The sequence below is a fragment of the Protomyctophum bolini genome, assembly GCF_963924005.1.
Source record: "Protomyctophum bolini genome assembly, chromosome: 11".
Lineage (NCBI taxonomy): Eukaryota > Metazoa > Chordata > Actinopteri > Myctophiformes > Myctophidae > Protomyctophum > Protomyctophum bolini.
The window spans coordinates 20,842,847-20,860,536 of NC_137872.1; the positions used below are offsets into that span (position 1 = coordinate 20,842,847).

A 17,690-nucleotide genomic window follows, 5' to 3' on the forward strand; every position below is an offset into this window, starting at 1 on the left:
CATCGATGTCACTGGAAGACAGTTTCTGAATTGCACAAGTTTTTCATGATTATTAGTGAGGATCTATTATATGATGATAGGTTGAAAAGTGGTGAAGTGGTCCTTTAAGTTCCTCACTGACAGAATTCAGTATGTAAAGGTAAAAAAGACACTGAGACCAGAGTTGGTGCACCCCAAGGATGCATTAGCTCACCTGTACCGTTTACTCTTTAAACGGCAGACTGTAACACCTGCGAGTCAAATCAGTTTCTTCTGAAATATTCAGATGAATCTACGCTAATAGCTCTGATGACTGACATTGATGACCCGAAACAGTATCAGTGTAGCGTTGACTGGCTTGTAGAATGGTGTGACAAATCTTTTTTGATTATCAACACTAAGAAAACGGAAGAAATTATATTTGGTCCCGCTCCCGGTGGGAAAACACCACCGGTGGAAATCCATGGCTCAGCTATTGAACAAGTTCCATCTTACAAATATCTGGTGGTGATGATAGACGCCACCTTATCATGGTCATCTCATATTGACTTACAGATATTATCTGTAAGAGGATACAGCAGCGTATGTACTCCCTACGCCGACTTCGATCGTTTGGTGCTAGCAGTCAGATCTAGTCTCTTTTCTATACGTCTGTTGTTCAAACTGTGCTGTTGTACTGTAGCACGGCCTGGTTTAACAGCCTATCAATGGTATATAAGAACAAACTGTATAGCCAAATTAAGATCTGCGCTAAAATTGTTGCTAGGCCTGTTGAGGTCGTGTTACGTTCCTTTAAAGAAGCCCAGACCAAGAGCATGCTTAGACTTGCAAAGAGTATCTCTTCTGACCCCTTACATGTTTTAAATGAGGAAAATCAACTGTTGCTCTCCATGAGGCGGTTTAGAGTCCCTACATTTAAGAAAAACAGACTAAATAACTCGTTTGTAATGTACATCAGTCTGTCTTGCTTCAAAAACCAAAATCGTTAAACCAGTGGATATATTCTCGTTCCTGATTGTTTCTGTGATTTTTGTCCTGTAATGTCTTCCATTTTGTATGGTATGTCTATGTCTTATATGTTTCTTGAACGGTGACGTCATGGACGCAAAATAAATTTCAGTGCAAGCTGACAATAAAGTTGTATCACATCGTATCGTATGCTGCAAGCTTGTAGATCTGCTATTTATGAATAGCCAAGGAATAAAATAATGGTAAAAGTGGTTACACAGGTTTTAATGGGTTAACTTTGCTGGAGCCCCCCTCAAGGACCCCTGGGGGGTCCCCAGATCCCCCACCACTGCACTATAGTCCATGTGTGGTAGTAGTGTGTGCTGCTGGGGAGGTAATTCAGGGTCACGTCAATTTTTAACGTAAAAAAGCATGAAAGGACACTGGCGACCATGTGTGACCCTGTTCCACTTAGACTGAGTGGACAGCCGTTCCCAGAGGGTCGATGCTCCATGCGGGAAGAGACGGCCTGGTTATGGATAGCATCAGCTCTCCGCCAGCACGGAGATACTGACCTAGAAATATGTGGTGACAGAATGTGATGGGATGAAACGCACCAGTGGTGTAAAATAACTAAGTACATTTATTTAAGTACTCTGCTCAACACATGAAGCACCATTCACGTAAATCACCACCATTAACGTAAATCACGTAAATTTATGTTTTATACAGGTTTTGATCGAAAGGCTACTCACATTAGCATTGGGTTATATCTGTTGTTGTCAATAACACTGGGGCGCGGCATCTTGGATTGCGTGCGCACCCACGCCCGTTCAGTCTGTTGCTTTCAATCGCTTATATCTCCAATTCCTTGTCCCAGATGGCATTTCTGGTCAAAACAAGGTTTCTTCCACGGGCCATAGCGGACGCTGTAATGGTCGCGATGAGGCTTTCTCATTGTCTGAACACACACACACACCATTATGTCATAATAACATCTGGTCTCGGATATTTGTCCCTTCAAAATAAGGGCTGAACGGGGAAAATCTTAGCAATATAATAACAATTCTTTAATTCATTGTGGCGGGTTAAGGGCTAAGTGTAATTTTGAGGCACATGTACTTTAACTTGACAAAATCTTGTAGACAAGAAATTGGGTCCCGACACGTTGTTTGGGAAGCGCTGCTGCAACGTGAGGTCTGATAGGCCTTTTAGGTTAATATCAATGCTGAAGCACTGTGCAGTGATGAAATAACACTATATTATCTCTGATGGCCTGCTGCTTCAGGGGAGAGTGCATGGGAAGGAGATGCAAAGAGGACGGTGAATCCAGCGCAGAGAGCTAGATTACCTACTACGTGATCGGTACTTCGAACGACACAGAGGCGATTCAAATGCATTAGTGCATTTGGAGGAAATGGCCACCCTTCCCACGTCCTTTTTATTACATGCTGAGTGCGAGCAAATGAGCCTCTCCTGTTGAAGTGCGCCACTGAAAGTCACTGCGACCTTGACTGTCTGATTAGCCTCCGTCCCCGATCACAGAAGTCCACCAGCACACGGTTCAGTCTAGTGCACGCTAGACTGAACCGTCAGGCGCCGACTAACATTATGAAATTAAAGTTAAATATCAACAAAAAACAGGCACTGACTAATATTATGAAGTTAAATTGCACCCACACCCACACACACCCACACCCACACCCACACACACACACACACACCTTAATGTAATTCAACTGGCAGTGTGCACAATGAAGTCGGCGGTGATCGGTTCAGCGGTTTGTAAGATTAACCTCAGACAAACACACTCGGGAGTTGTTTGAAGTGGCAAACGGGATAAGACAACTGTCTAGTGGAGCGTGCGTGTGTGAGAACATGAAACAAACACAAATAAAAGATTATTTTCTTGACTATAGAAAATATCGGGGCCAGGGCCGGAGTACCTTTTCAAATGCCGATTTCCCCACAATGTATAAAACAAAATGTACCTTTTACGAGAATGCAATTTTACACCAGAGACACCTTTCTTTGACATTACTTGACTTCCCAAGTGTTTTAAATCATCCGTTTATCGCCCCCATCTTTTTAAGCCTTTCAGATCAACGGTCGCCGCCGCCGCCACGGCCTCCCCCCTCCCCAATGTCGACAGCCCCACTGAGTGAATTGCGCGGGTGTCAAACAAGCCACATATCAACGTCCAACATAAATGCTGCCACTCGTGTCCGTATCAGCACCTGGGATTTATGTGGCCCCGGGATGGGGACACAAATGACCTTGTGGGGCAGAGGAGGGGAAGGACGCTTCAACTTAACAATGGTCCCATGCGGCTGTTACAGCTGTATTCTGTTACAGCTGTATTCTTTGTGGTGATGCACAGCGGTGGAAAGTAACCACGTCCATTTACTCAAGTACTGTGCCCATTGCAACCGAAAGCATCCATACAATATACACACGTGTGGGGATAAATAAACGGGTCTTACATTACAGGTGTAAGTCTTGAGCGTGTCAAGGACATTGTGATACTTTATACTTAAATATCATTCCTTCTTCCACATCCACTGTTAAGCCATGGCTGGTATAGATGGCCTCAAATCCTCAGGGGAGCCATTGACTATGCCTATGGAAACTGCAGCAGCCATCTCTAAGATGACATTCCTGAATATAGTCGATTAATGCACAGAACATGGCTGGGGGTTGAGTTGAGTGACGATGCCAAGTGAGCTGGCAAGGACGTCTGTGGTGAGCCTTTATCTTCCTCATAGAAGTGTCACTACGGTGACAGCGGGAAATACACTGGACTCTAACCCTTGATTTATACTGGGTCATGTGCCGTTGCCGCACACCAAAGATAGCAGATTTGACAAGCCCACACAACGTGCTGTGAGCTTGTCGCAACTCCACATTGGCAACGCGACGTGACACGCTGAAAATTTGCAGATCAGCTAATTTCACTACTTTTGTGTGACACTATGAAGAAGTAGTAGTAATTTCACTATGATATAAAACAGCTGTTTTTAAACACACACACTCACGCAGGGTTTCCTAGCATAGCTCACTATAGCGACTTCCACCATTTCAACAAATAAGCACATACTGTATAAACCACTTCACATGAACGATATTGATGTAACCGGGACATTTGGTGGGGATTCTGTCGGATCCTCCAAGTTCTCCCCTGCTGCTTGATTTCACCCCACCCAGACCAGGCGCTACATAGCGATTCTCATAATTTCAATACATAATCATAAACATACTATTTCACATGAACAATGTTGGTAAAACTAACATATTTTAGGGGAAATGTATATTATACATTGCATCGCATTTTCATTATGAAATTGCTGCGGTTGAATACACCGTCACACTCTCACACAGCTAAAAGTTTAAAACCGCCGGCTGTAAACACTAGTGGATATAAACACCCAGAGGGAGCCAAAGGGAGAGTGTGTCTGCAGGAAAACACCGCAGCGTCTATAGAGGGGATGCTATCGGGAAAAATAGCCAAAACTAGAGATATATATTTAAATAATAACAACAACAACAACAACAACACACATTTTCGTTAACTGAACTAAATAAAAACTACAAAATGCGGTTTGTTTTTCTCGTTACCAACAGTAATATATATTATTTTAAATTGTATCTTTTGTTGAGTTTTTATTACACAGTAAGTGGCCTTGTTGTTAGATTGTCCGTCCTGAGACTGGGAGGTTGGGGTTCGATCCCCGGCCGGGTCATACTAAAGACTCATACATGAAGCTAGCTCACAATACAGAAACAGATAAGCTCCTGCTCTATGGGCCTCATGGCTCGGCAATGCTTACTTAATGTTCTTACTTGGACCAACTTACTCTGAGCTTTTTGAATCCTGTACCTGACAAATGCAAGGTTTAGCACCCCAAACTGCAACTCAACTGGGGGTTCACAGGAGGCGGTCAAACACTCCGTGACATTATCGATTGAGTTTCATGAAAACACCAATTAGTCCGGTCACTCGACCGTGCCTCTGCAAATTGCCCATTAGCCTCCGATAAGAAATAAAAGGCACCGGCCGCGGTTGTTATGACCCACACGGGCAGCATCACCAGAGAACTCAGATCTTTGAAAAGAAACATCAGCTTAAGACCGTGCGCCCCGTGGTGGGGTGAGAGGCTGTGTTTTTCTACTAATGGGAACCATAATCGTATATTTAACCAATTTACAATTTAGGCATATAGCAGACACTCTATCATCCAAAGCGCGTAAGGAAAACATGAGGTAAAACATCAAATGCACAGTATTAGTAATCTAGGATCATAATGTAAACCAGGAACCTATCATCAGTCTAAACAGAATTATTGAGGGGCGATAGCTCCTCCTATGTGCAGCTGTTGGTGTGTAACCCACATTTTGTCACAACACAAACATTAAATGCCTTTGACGATTTTGAGTGTTTGTGTAAACCCAAATATTGCGTAACACAAACATTGATGACGAAGGTGAGGACGCAAATTGTGATTGGCCGGAATGAGATAATGATGTACGATGATAAGAGCGCCCCTCACTTCACACGGGTGTGATATTTGCGCGCGCACACACACACACACACACACACACACACACACACACACACACACACACACACACACACACACACACACACACACACACACACACACACACACACACACACACACACACACACACACACACACACACACACACAGTCCAATCACAATTTCACATCTCCCCATCACCTCACCTGTAGAGAAGCCATGTCTAGATTTGAAGGTCACTGGTTGTATAAATACCGTACATTGGTCTTGACAACATACTGTATCGGCCAATATTGGACTTTTATTACGACATTGTTAAAGCTAACCATGCAGTCATTGTGTCACAATTTTGTAACGCTTTCAAACTGACGATCGCTAATTTCAGCGTGTCGTCATAGGTGAAAGAATTAACCATGCCATGAACCGTTTATATTCCTAATGCATGTATTAAAAAAATGAATAAGCACTGCAGACTGAATGAATGGATAGCCCTTCCATTGCTCCAGGGTACACGTGCTTCCAGGGGACACGTGCTTCCAGGGGACACGTGCTTCCAGGAGACACGTGCTACCAGGGTACACGTGCTACCAGGAGACACGTGCTACCAGGAGACACGTGCTACCAGGGGACACGTGCTTCCAGGGGACACGTCCAGGAGACACGTGCTTCCAGGGGACACGTGCTACCAGGAGACACGTGCTACCAGGGGACACGTGCTACCAGGGGACACGTGCTACCAGGAGACACGTGCTACCAGGGGACACGTGCTACCAGGAGACACGTGCTACCAGGGGACACGTGCTACCAGGAGACACGTGCTACCAGGAGACACGTGCTACCAGGAGACACGTGCTACCAGGAGACACGTGCTACCAGGAGACACGTGCTACCAGGGGACACGTGCTACCAGGAGACACGTGCTACCAGGAGACACGTGCTACCAGGAGACACGTGCTACCAGGAGACACGTGCTACCAGGGGACACGTGCTACCAGGAGACACGTGCTACCAGGAGACACGTGCTACCAGGAGACACGTGCTACCAGGAGACACGTCCAGGAGACACGTGCTACCAGGGGACACGTCCAGGAGACACGTGCTACCAGGAGACACGTGCTACCAGGAGACACGTCCAGGAGACACGTGCTACCAGGGGACACGTCCAGGAGACACGTGCTACCAGGAGACACGTGCTACCAGGAGACACGTGCTACCAGGGGACACGTCCAGGAGACACGTGCTACCAGGAGACACGTGCTACCAGGGGACACGTGCTACCAGGGGACAAGTGCTACCAGGGGACGCGTGTGCAACACACAAGGTAAACAGGGACCGCCAGGTCAATGGCTGTGATGAACAGCTTAGTTAGCGGGTAAAGAGATCCTATTGATTATGGGGACTGACCCTTTAATCAGCCTGAGATGTATCTCATTAGGAAGTCACGCTACTTATTAGACTTACGGCATAGCAAGCATCGATACTGACCGGGGTACTGGTGACTTTGAAAGAACCAAATGGGGTCTTAAGCACTTAAACCCCTGCAGTCTTAGACTTATAGAACTGGACGCGAGTTAAAGATGGGGTGCTGTGATCCACCCCCCCCCCTTTTAAACCTGGTCATCAGGTAATACTTTTTTTTCCGTTCAAAAGTGTACAGAAATTATGTTTTTATGTGGCCACACCCACCAGTTCATTAAGTATTCCTGGTTTCCACCACCCACCTGAACTTAAGCCGCGCCCACAGCTGTTGATGTGTGATAATGGGGGAGGGGTTAGGGTTATGATCAGGGCTGCACATAAGTGGTGCGCCAGTGCGCATGCGTCGTCAAAACCAACAGCTGGGGCCGCCCAGAATGATTATTATGGCCAGAATACCCACTAAATTCTGTGGCGAGAGCATTTCCCACCGACTGCCACTCAAAGTGGCTACTGGCCAATCACAGCACGTCTTGCAAGAGTGCACTGGCCATTGTGGCCAATCACAGCGCGTCCTTACTCAAACGAGGGAGGATTCCAAATCCATGCGTGCTGCTTCCTGCTTGCTACTGGGAGGAGGACAGGAGTTTACTACGGACTCGGAGAAAAAGTTATCTGAAACATTAATCTTACAGTATTACAGCCAAACTCTCCAAAATGTCCAAGAAGCAAGCGCCATTAAGTAACTATTTTGGTGTTCCAGCACCACCACCTCCAAAGAGACGCCAAACGGAACCACCACCTGAACCGCACAGAAAACGTATTTGCGAACAAGTGGTTGGATGTCGGCTGGCTCCAAACTAATGCTGAGCGCAGTGAGATGTGGTGCAAAATATGTCGTGAGCATCCCAATCTGGCCGATAAAAACAGCACCTTTTATACAGGGACAAAGAATTTCAGTCACCCAGCTTTTATCGTAAAGTCGGGTATTGTACATTATTTATTTTGCACCGAGGAGCCATTCGTGTCTGACTGTCTGACTGTGTTGACTGTGTACATCGCCTCGGCTAAAAGGGAAGCCTGACGTATGCTTCGCCGTACGACGTGTCGTACGTTAAACAAATAGTTGATCAGCAAGCTCACAACGTGTCGCGGCTCCGCAACACGTTGTGAGCTAGTAGATCGGCTTTAAATTAAAAATTAAAAAAGTATCTAAATATTGCTTTGATGCTCATATTATCCTTAGGATAATATGAGTTTGTGCTTGAAATGTACTGTAATTCTGCAAACTGTTAATAAATATTTCAATCAAAGGAATGTATTAGAATATGCTTATAGAGCTGGAATACACATGGACCTATAGCTGCAATTTGCAACTCTGGATTTTTTTAAATAATGGGATGAATCTAGAGTTGCAATACTCTCCATTGACTCCCCAGTCCCCACTTATCCAATAAATATCGTTTTGCTATAAGTTATTCATGCATCCCTCTTTTATCCATCCAGCGAGATGGGTCGCCGCATTTTAGGAGCACCAAGTAACTCCTCCAGGTGCTCCTCTGAGTACTAGACCAAAAAGGTTGTGTGCAGCCCTGGTTATGATGTCACTAAAGTGGTGTATTTCGATTGGGCCTTTTGACTTTTGACTTTCAGTTTTTAGAAAGAAACAAACAATGCACAGGGAAGACATCATTAAATCATTAAATATTATAAACAAACCAGGGGGTCTATAAGAATGATCATGGCACACCCGTAATAAAGTCTAACTCATGTTGATTAGATGATATAATGGTGATGTAAAACAAACGGTGCCAACACAAACATTTAACCCCATTAACAATAAAGAGACAATATGACGTAATGAGTTACATTATGACGTAAATGTTCCCTTCATTGTCAATGGCGTTTACACAACAAACATTGAACTAAAGACAAACATTAAACCTGTGTATAGGAAGGGCACGCCCCTCAAAAATGTTCTTTGACAACTCTTCCCCATCTACATGTGGTGCTTCTCAAGCTCTTCCTTGTCACTTCCTTGGCCGATGCTTCTGTCAAATTCTAGCACTACAGTTTACACACGACATCACCTGTTTACGCCTATTCACATTTTCAAAAATATCACATCTCAGAGAGTGGCACAAAGTGGATGGCTAATAGTTAAAGTATTTCAAATCTAAAACAACAAATGCTTTCCCGGATTTAAAAGGTTAATATTTCCTCCTGGCCGGGGTAAAATATTTTTTGAAAAGGACATGAAATGAAGACTGATTAGTTTTTTGCCCACTTCACTTCCAGGGCAGTGCAGGCTGACCTGAATAGGAACGATGATGGATGCATTATTTATTTCCTAAACGTTAAACTCCCCAGGAACTCTGAACTGTGATTCTAGCTGTAAGGTTCATTACGGCTCGGCCATATTTCACAATATGGCCCCCTCCACCGACACACACACATTCTTATCGCTGTACTTGTGAGGACATTGACATTTTAGGACGGTGATTTTATGAATGCTTTTTTTTTGTTTTGCCATTTTAACCCTAAAGCCAGAAAAAGGATGCACTGTTTTCAATGTATTAAGTATAAATCAACTACAACCCTAACCCCTATGCCTATAACTTCTAAATACAAAATCATAAGCCCAACCTGAATCTTTTCCTAAATGTACGTGAAATAATTCCCAATTATAAAGTAATGTTTGAACTAAAAACAACCATTTATCTAATGTGAGGACCAGCGACCAGGGAAACTTTCTTGACAATGACTATATCTCAAATTTATACTATACTTGTGGGAACATTTGGCCATCACAAGTACAATTAGGGCTGTCAAACGATTACAATTTTTAATCAGATTAATCACAGCTTAAAATGTAATTAATCATGATTAATCACCACCCGGACAAAGGCCAAAATATGCCATGTTTTGTTGTGGGACCTAAACGATAAGTGACTCTCTAGCTCTCGCTCTCTCCATGTCTGTGTCTCTCGCCCTGTTGTCGTGCTATGTGATTTGAGCTACATTGTGCAACCTTTTATGGCAATAACCATCTTGTGTTTTTCCCCCATCCAGATAGGGCTTCTCTTTCGCTTTTGACAGCCCTAATAATAATAATACAAGTGCACGCATGCACGCGCTTCCAGCAGATTCCTCTTGATCTTCAAAGACAACACCCAACTTTTTCATGGCCGTAGTTGAGATGTCACAGTGTTGGTCGTGCACTACTGTACATTGCTCCAAACCTCCCTGGAGGGCCCTTCCAAGTGAGTACTATTTCCACCAGTGCTCACTGGAAGGTAAGGATGGAAGTTCCATACTTACCTTCCATTTTTACCTCCACAATGTATTTTACTTAAGTAAAAGTATCCATACTGCAATAGAGAAATACTCTAGTAAAGGTCCGGAATTCAAAATGTACTAGAGTAAAAGTACAAAAGTATTGGTATGTAGCAAAAGTAAAGTTACTCATTATGCAGAAAATCTACAAGCTCACAATGCGTCACATCGCAACACATTGCAAACTTGTAGATCAGCTATTTTAAAATGGCCAAAATTAAGTGGTTAATGTACGTCTTTTTAATAATAATCAAAATCTAAAAGTAAACTAAAGTTTTCAGATAAATGTAGTGGAGTAAGAAGTGGAGTAGAAGTAAAAGTATTGGAAATTGGAAACACTGAGTGAGTTATTGTAGTAAAACCTCCAGACCTTGAGATATGGATGCCAGTCACATGGCTCACTGAACCTGTCGCTCTGCAAACTACAGTTAGCATACGTTAGTAAGTCGATTCTTATTATAGTGTTAGGATACTTTACTGAGCGGAAAATGGCTTGCTTTTTTTATGTTTGCCTCATCGCACCTCCCATTACCACTCATTGTATGTGTTCAGAATGCGTGCACTCAATGTTGTTAGAGGGGGGTTTGTGGCCAAATGCATACTGTATAATTTTGGGGATTGGTTAATGAAGCCTTGTGTTCCTAATCTCGGCTTGTCAAAATAAGCGAACATTCACAGAAAATAGCAGATCTACATATATGTACAAGCTCACCATGTCACAAAGAGATTTGGTGTGCTCGTCACAGTTCAAATATGATTATTTTTGGGGGTTCGCAGCCTGAAAAGGTTGAGAACCATTAAATTAGGAGGACAATATCAGTCTCAATGTGTTTTCAATGAGAGTCATGGAGTTTGAGGTTGACCTGGCTAGGCGCCGTTAGCTTGTATCCTTTTTTTTTGGCAAGCGACACCGCTGTACTACGTCGCATAAATCATCAGGTTTTTGGGGGGCAATTCATAACAATCCTCTTGACAGCATGCGACAGGCAGCAGTACAGCAGCGGATGAACACGCCATCACTCACATAGGGGAGAGAGGGCTCACTGGAAAACAAGGAAAAGTGAGTGGCTACGGTTGAGTAACGATGGCAGTGGGCCCGGGCCAGGGGGCCAGAGCCCCAGGTTCAGGGGGGTGATGCCCCCCCGACAAGCTAACCCTGACATCTACTCTACTTAGCACTCCAGTGGCCCCTGGCTCTGGCTTGTCCCGCCGGGTGGTACGGGTGAGCGCAGATGTCCCCGGGCCTGGTCCCTTCTGTCTGTCTACTCTTGAGTAATGAGTGCCACAGACGCCAGGGTTGCGTGTGTCCCAACATGTTTTGGGAAAAGTGATGAGAAGCACCAGCCCTACCACAAGGGGGGCCGAAAAACCATACTGTAAAAAGAAAGAAAAAACATGGACGGAAGGAGCCCGTGGTTTCTACATACCCGTTTTGAAGCCACTTTTTCAGACGAATTCCAATCCGCCATCTTTGACATTCCGGCACTTGAAAATAAACTAGAAACTAATGCTAATGGCTGCAACCACAGCGATGGGGGCGAGTCTTCACCCGGTAGAACCAATAGAAACCCGAGAAGCATACCCTACTTCATGATTACATGTATGTTTAAAGACCTAGTGAAATGGAGACAATGTTTTTCACACTTTCAGAGCATATCCGTGGTCATCTGGGTATACCTAACAATAGAAGCCAACACAATGGGGACATTTCTATTTGTATTTTACTTCAAAAGTCCCTAAAAAGCTAAATTAATGCAGTTCCTTTGAATGAAAATGTGCTGCTGTAGATATGCTTTCATGAATATAAATTAATCTTGATTCCGTTCACCTGTGTGTGTGATTCCCCTACTGTAGCTGCACGTTCATTCAAACACCTGATTTTAATTACAGAGCTGCTGCGTTTTTATCTCATTCAAGATGACATCCATACAGTGTATTGCTCATTTAAACTTAAAGATGGGGTGCAATGGCAATTTGGGCATTTCATTTTGAAATTTCAGTCTAAAACGGAAGGCTATGTGCTTCTGAACCAATCAGAGCATCACATCCCTTCCCTTACAAGTCAGATACAGACGGGATGCAGTTACGTGGCTTATTTCTAACCTAGAATGTTTTCAGATATACATATTTTAGCATGCTGATTAAAGGCGTAGTGAAATGAAAGATGTTTTTCACACTTTTAATCATAATTATTATTAATTATGTCATATGAGCATACCTAACAATGTATGCCAAAAATGGGTACATTTTCATTTTTGTGTATTTTATTTTTATATCAAAGGTTTATATCAAAAGTGCGTGATGACGTGTCGAGGCCCACATCGATAAAAGCCAATAAAAATGAAGCTCACCCGTTTAATTCCACATATGTATCTGCGATCCGTCCAACACTGTCCAACACAGCTGCTACTGATTACAGAAATCCTCAGTTTATATTCCCATTCAAGATGACAGACACTGTGTTACTCGGTTTCAACTTAATCATCACACTAAAATATGTATCTGAAAACATTATAGGGTAGAAATAAGCCACATATGTAACAGTAAACTGGTGCAGCTGGCCGACTATCTGACTTGTAAACAAACACATTACATGCGTCCTGCTATAGCATAGCTACCGTCCCTAGCTACCGTCCTATCGCCTAAAGGGATGTGACGCTCTGATTGGTTCAGAAACTTCACAGCAGTGTTTCAACTTGAAACCGTTTGAAACTTCAAAATAAAATGTCCACCATTTCCGTTTCACTACGCCTTTAAGTTTAAAATGAGTAATACACTGTCTCGATGTCATTGTGAAAAACAGAGTAGTTCTGTAATCAACATCAGCTGTGTTTGTGAACTGCAGCTATATGGGAATCAAACAGGTGAAAGAAATCAAGATAATTTGTATTCATGCTGGCCTCAACAGGTCATCACACATCACGTTTTCGTTCAAAGGAAGTAATTAAAATTAGATTTTTATGGAGTTTGATATAAAAATACACAGACATTTAAATGTTAACATCTATTGTTAGGTATATGGCCATATGATGACCACGGATATGGTCTAAAAGTGAGAAAACCGTATTTTGCATTTCACTATGTCTTTAAAATTACTTTACAAAAAAGAAAAATCAGGAACTCAATACCATTTCTATAATAGAGCGCATTAAAAGCCACTTGGTTTAATAATGGCGCGGGGCACTGATCTAGTGTTGCCTCAGGCCTAGCATTATTTATTCATGATGGGAAAGACAATTCCTGGCCCACGGTATCCATCATCTCATCCTGGAACAACACCTCCGACAAATGAGAACATACATAACACAAATTGCCTTCAGACAATGGACAATGTTCTTGGAAAGATCTACTCGGTCCCCAGCACTGCATACAGACAACTAATGCTGCAGGGAATAAGGAATAGAGGCTATGGTTTGCTGTTAGATTACCCTATAAAAACCTAATGAAGAAAGAAGGGCAGACCAGGAGCCATGGAAGAGCAATGGGTAGTTGGGAAAGCCTCATACCTTCTTTGCCAAATCTATTTTCATTGCAACATCATTCTGTGCCTAAATGTATGGTGCAAAGAAACGATGGAATATGCATATGAAGTATTGGAATTTACCCATAAAAATACCTGCTCGCCCTCAAAATCATGTTCTACAAATGCCTTCTAAATCAGTAGTTCTCAAACATTTTAGTGCAAAGGTCACATTGATATGCATTTGGCCGTGGACCACCATCTGAAAATGTTTTGTACCAGGGACCCCCAGAAGATTTGTGTATAACAAATACACTTTCAAGAATATTTTGTTTAAGCGTAGTAATAGAACTGTGAGCATGTATATCTGCTATTTTTTTCAAGCGCTTGAGCCTTTAAGGACCCCGGACCCCACTTTGAGAACCACTGCCGTGCCTTACGGGTTACATTTGTGGTTACATTTGTATTCTCTCAGAGTTCAATTATATTTATTGTATTTAGCATGTCTTTGTTTTTATTTTCTGCATGTAAAGCACTTTGTGAGTTTTCTCTGTGAGAAGTGCTATATAAATACAATTTACTTACTTACTTACTATAGATAAATCATGCATGTAAGGCTCAACCCTGGACTCAAACAGCTGGTTGAACCATCTGAATCTAACCCTGGACTCAAACAGCTGGTTGAACCATCTGAATCTAACCCTGGACTCAAACAGCTGGTTGAACCATCTGAATCTGTAAGGCTCAACCCTGGACTCAAACAGCTGGTTGAACCATCTGAATCTGTAAGGCTCAACCCTGGACTCAAACAGCTGGTTGAACCATCTGAATCTAACCCTGGACTCAAACAGCTGGTTGAACATCTGAATCTGCTGAATGCAGAGCAGGGAGGTATACTTTTCTGAACCCTCGACTGTGTCGTGCAAACGGAGTATATCTTCCAGGCTGTGTGTGTGTGTGGGGGGGGGGGCTTTCGGAGTTTCCACTGCAACACAATATGAAAAAGGTCTCCCAAGTGCCAACGTTCTGCTTCTCACATCCCTTCAAAGATTAGCTCAAAGCCTGCGTGAAAAATGACCCGTCAACAACAAACACCCGTATTGACTCTCAAGATGTGCCGTGGCAGACGAGGATTGAAAAGTAGCAAAAATGGAGAAAAAACAGTACCATAATGTACAGTACTATCAATTTCACCCCGGCTGTCCTGCAAAGCATCAACTTGTAATGTTTTTATTTATTTTTCTGTATCATTTGTTTTATTTACTATACTTTATAATAGTACAAAGTGGGTTCGGGGGATTTTAAATAGCAAATATACAAGCAAACATCATGAAAATAATTTTGGTGGGTCATTGACATAAATAAGTTTTACCACTGACACTTTTTCAGAACACCAGGAATTTAGAAGGCATTTTCTGAATCGGCCTCAGCATATATATTGTGAAAAGGCTGGCCTCCCTCTTGCTTTTGCGTCAGGGCTGGCTGGCACCGGAGCAGTGAGGGAACACAGGAGCTTCCGACACTGCAGCCATTTTGAATCATTAGATGGCTGTTTCTAAAGAGCCCGGCAGAGGTGACACCGCCAATCAATCACAGACGGAAGGGAAGCGAGGCAGTGCCGGAATAAACAGGGCAGGGCGAAGGATGCAGACAAAACAACCCTTCTGTGTTTAATGACTCGCCGTACTACGGTGTCACAAGACGAAAAAAAAAAAAAAAAGAGAAAAATACAGCCAATCAGAAGTTTGTAAAAGTGACAAACTTACGTGTCACGGACGGGTCATGAGCTTGTAGATCGGATGAGTTTGGTGCATCATGACACAGTCCGTTGTACGACGAAGCTTCATTTAGGGATTCATCAGCTGGATAGTGAACTGTGTGTGTGTGCGTGCGCGCACGTGTTTTCCCTATGGGTTTTGTGTGTTGTTTATGTGAACCGGTCTGGCCAATACAGAGGCGGAGGGGGGGGCGGGCGGACGGCAAGCAGAGGCTGCCGTGCTTCAGTGGTGGTGTTGATTTGGTGGTGTACACCGGGACGATCCCCCCCACCCCACGCTATATTTTCGTCCCGTCTGCCCGGTGAGTGACGGTCCAATCAAGCCTGAGACGGGTTGTCAGCCCCGTCAGACTGAGGGATGAGAGGAGACGGGAATCACAGACAACCGGAGAGAGAGAGAGAGAGAGAGAGAGAGAGAGAGAGATTTCTGTGGTGCCCATATCGATGGACACAGGCGCCGCCACGGCCGTGGTCGCCACAGTGCGGGGGAGGGAGGGAGCGAGGTTAGAGAACGCATGACTGAAGGATGAAAATAAATTGATACGGCTGAGAGGGAATGGTTTTGGAGGGGGCCAGGGAGACGTATTTACGGAAGGAATGTTTGTTTGGAGACCTGAGGCCGTTTCTACAAATGTCTTCTAAATCAGTAGTACTTTCAAGATTTGGCACGGCACGAAGTGACACGCTTGTGAGCTTGTATATCTGTTATTTTTGAATAGCCATGCCTCTAGCTCCAGTGAGCTCAACAGAAAGGCAAGGAGTAGGGCTGGGACTTGAACGGATTAATTTTGATTAATTAATTACAGGATAAAAACAACATTAACATTTTCATTACGCTTAGTTTTTGCAACACGTGCCGATCATACCGGAGCACCAACCAACAGACAACAAAGCCCTCCCCAGTGCATGCAATGGGAGAAGAAGCCGATCAGACCGCTATGCTTAGCCCAGTGGATGGGAAATTTAGATTAAAAAAAAATGCACTCATTGATTCATTCGTATACCAAAATCTGTTTTAATTGAAAACATAAAAACATTCTAAATCTCAGGTCAAATAGTGATGTGCAATTAATTTTGAGTAATTAATTACAAAGCCTCTAATTAATTAGATTTTCTTTTATGTTTTTAATCAAGTCTCAGCCCTAGAAAGAAGTTTAGGAGGAAAGGGAGAGAAGGAAATAGAGAGGGAGTCTGAAGATTCAGAGAGGGTAAATTCTGCTCTTGCCCAAGATGGATTCCCTCTCAGTCAGAAGACAACAAGTGTCTCTTGTCAAGCTGGTGACTGGCAGATCAATCTCAAGCAGAGGTGTGAGCCGTAGCTGGCTGCAGGATAATGGAGTCTGCCATGTCGTACATGCAGGGGCAACGCACAGCCAACATCATTTGGGGAGAATCTGGGTCAGGATGATCGATAATGCGTACAACATTAAATAACACTTTCAATCTGACGTTTTGGGCGTGTCATTAACACAATAAGACCTGGGGCGGATTCTGCAAATGCCTTCTAAATCAGTAGTTCTCAATCTTTTTTGTGCCAAGGACCCCTAAAATGATATGTATTTCGTCATAGACACCCATCTGAAAATGTTTTGTGCCAGGGTCCCCTGGAAGAGAAGCTTTCTGTTATTCAGCTTTTAGTCAGCCTGTATAATGGGATGCGGACGGGGGCGAAGTTGTGCAAACCGGTCTAGGATCGCTAGAGAAGGAAAGGCCAAGCTAAAATAATAATGAAAAACTAGAAATCAGCAATCCGGTTTGATATCAATAATAAAGCTTATCTGACGGATCAATCCGCCAGGAGCGGAAGGTAATTACATTCCTTATGGCGGAGTGTTCCACCATAAGCGGTAAGTCTGTTGAACAAGATTTTTCTAAAATGTACAAAAATTGTAGATATATATGCTCGCAGTGCTGCATGAAGTGATGCACTGTGAGCTTGTAGATCTGATATTTTTGAGAACCACTGTACTAAACCACTGTTTAAGCACCCAGAAGACTGCCAGAAGTACCATTATAACTCAATGGCTCGAGCGAGCGAAAGGTGAGCGAGCCTCAAATTTGAGGTCAGGGATGGCACACGTCAAGCACATGACGTCACTGAACGTCCGTCCACCTCCATGAACGTGCTGCAGTTCCACTTGGCTAGTAGGTAGTGGCAGCTTCAACCTTCTGGAGGCTTGATGTGGACAGTTTTTAATCAGTACCAAAGTCCTGACGTCACTCCCTCTATCCCTGA

The 17,690-nt window shown here is 43.5% G+C and overlaps 1 protein-coding gene across 1 annotated transcript in view; it reads right to left on the reverse strand.

Moving 5' to 3' along the window:
- tmem104 (transmembrane protein 104) overlaps positions 1 to 17,690 on the reverse strand; it is a 107,674-nt gene that overhangs the window by 24,580 nt on the left and 65,404 nt on the right. The window lies entirely within an intron of this gene.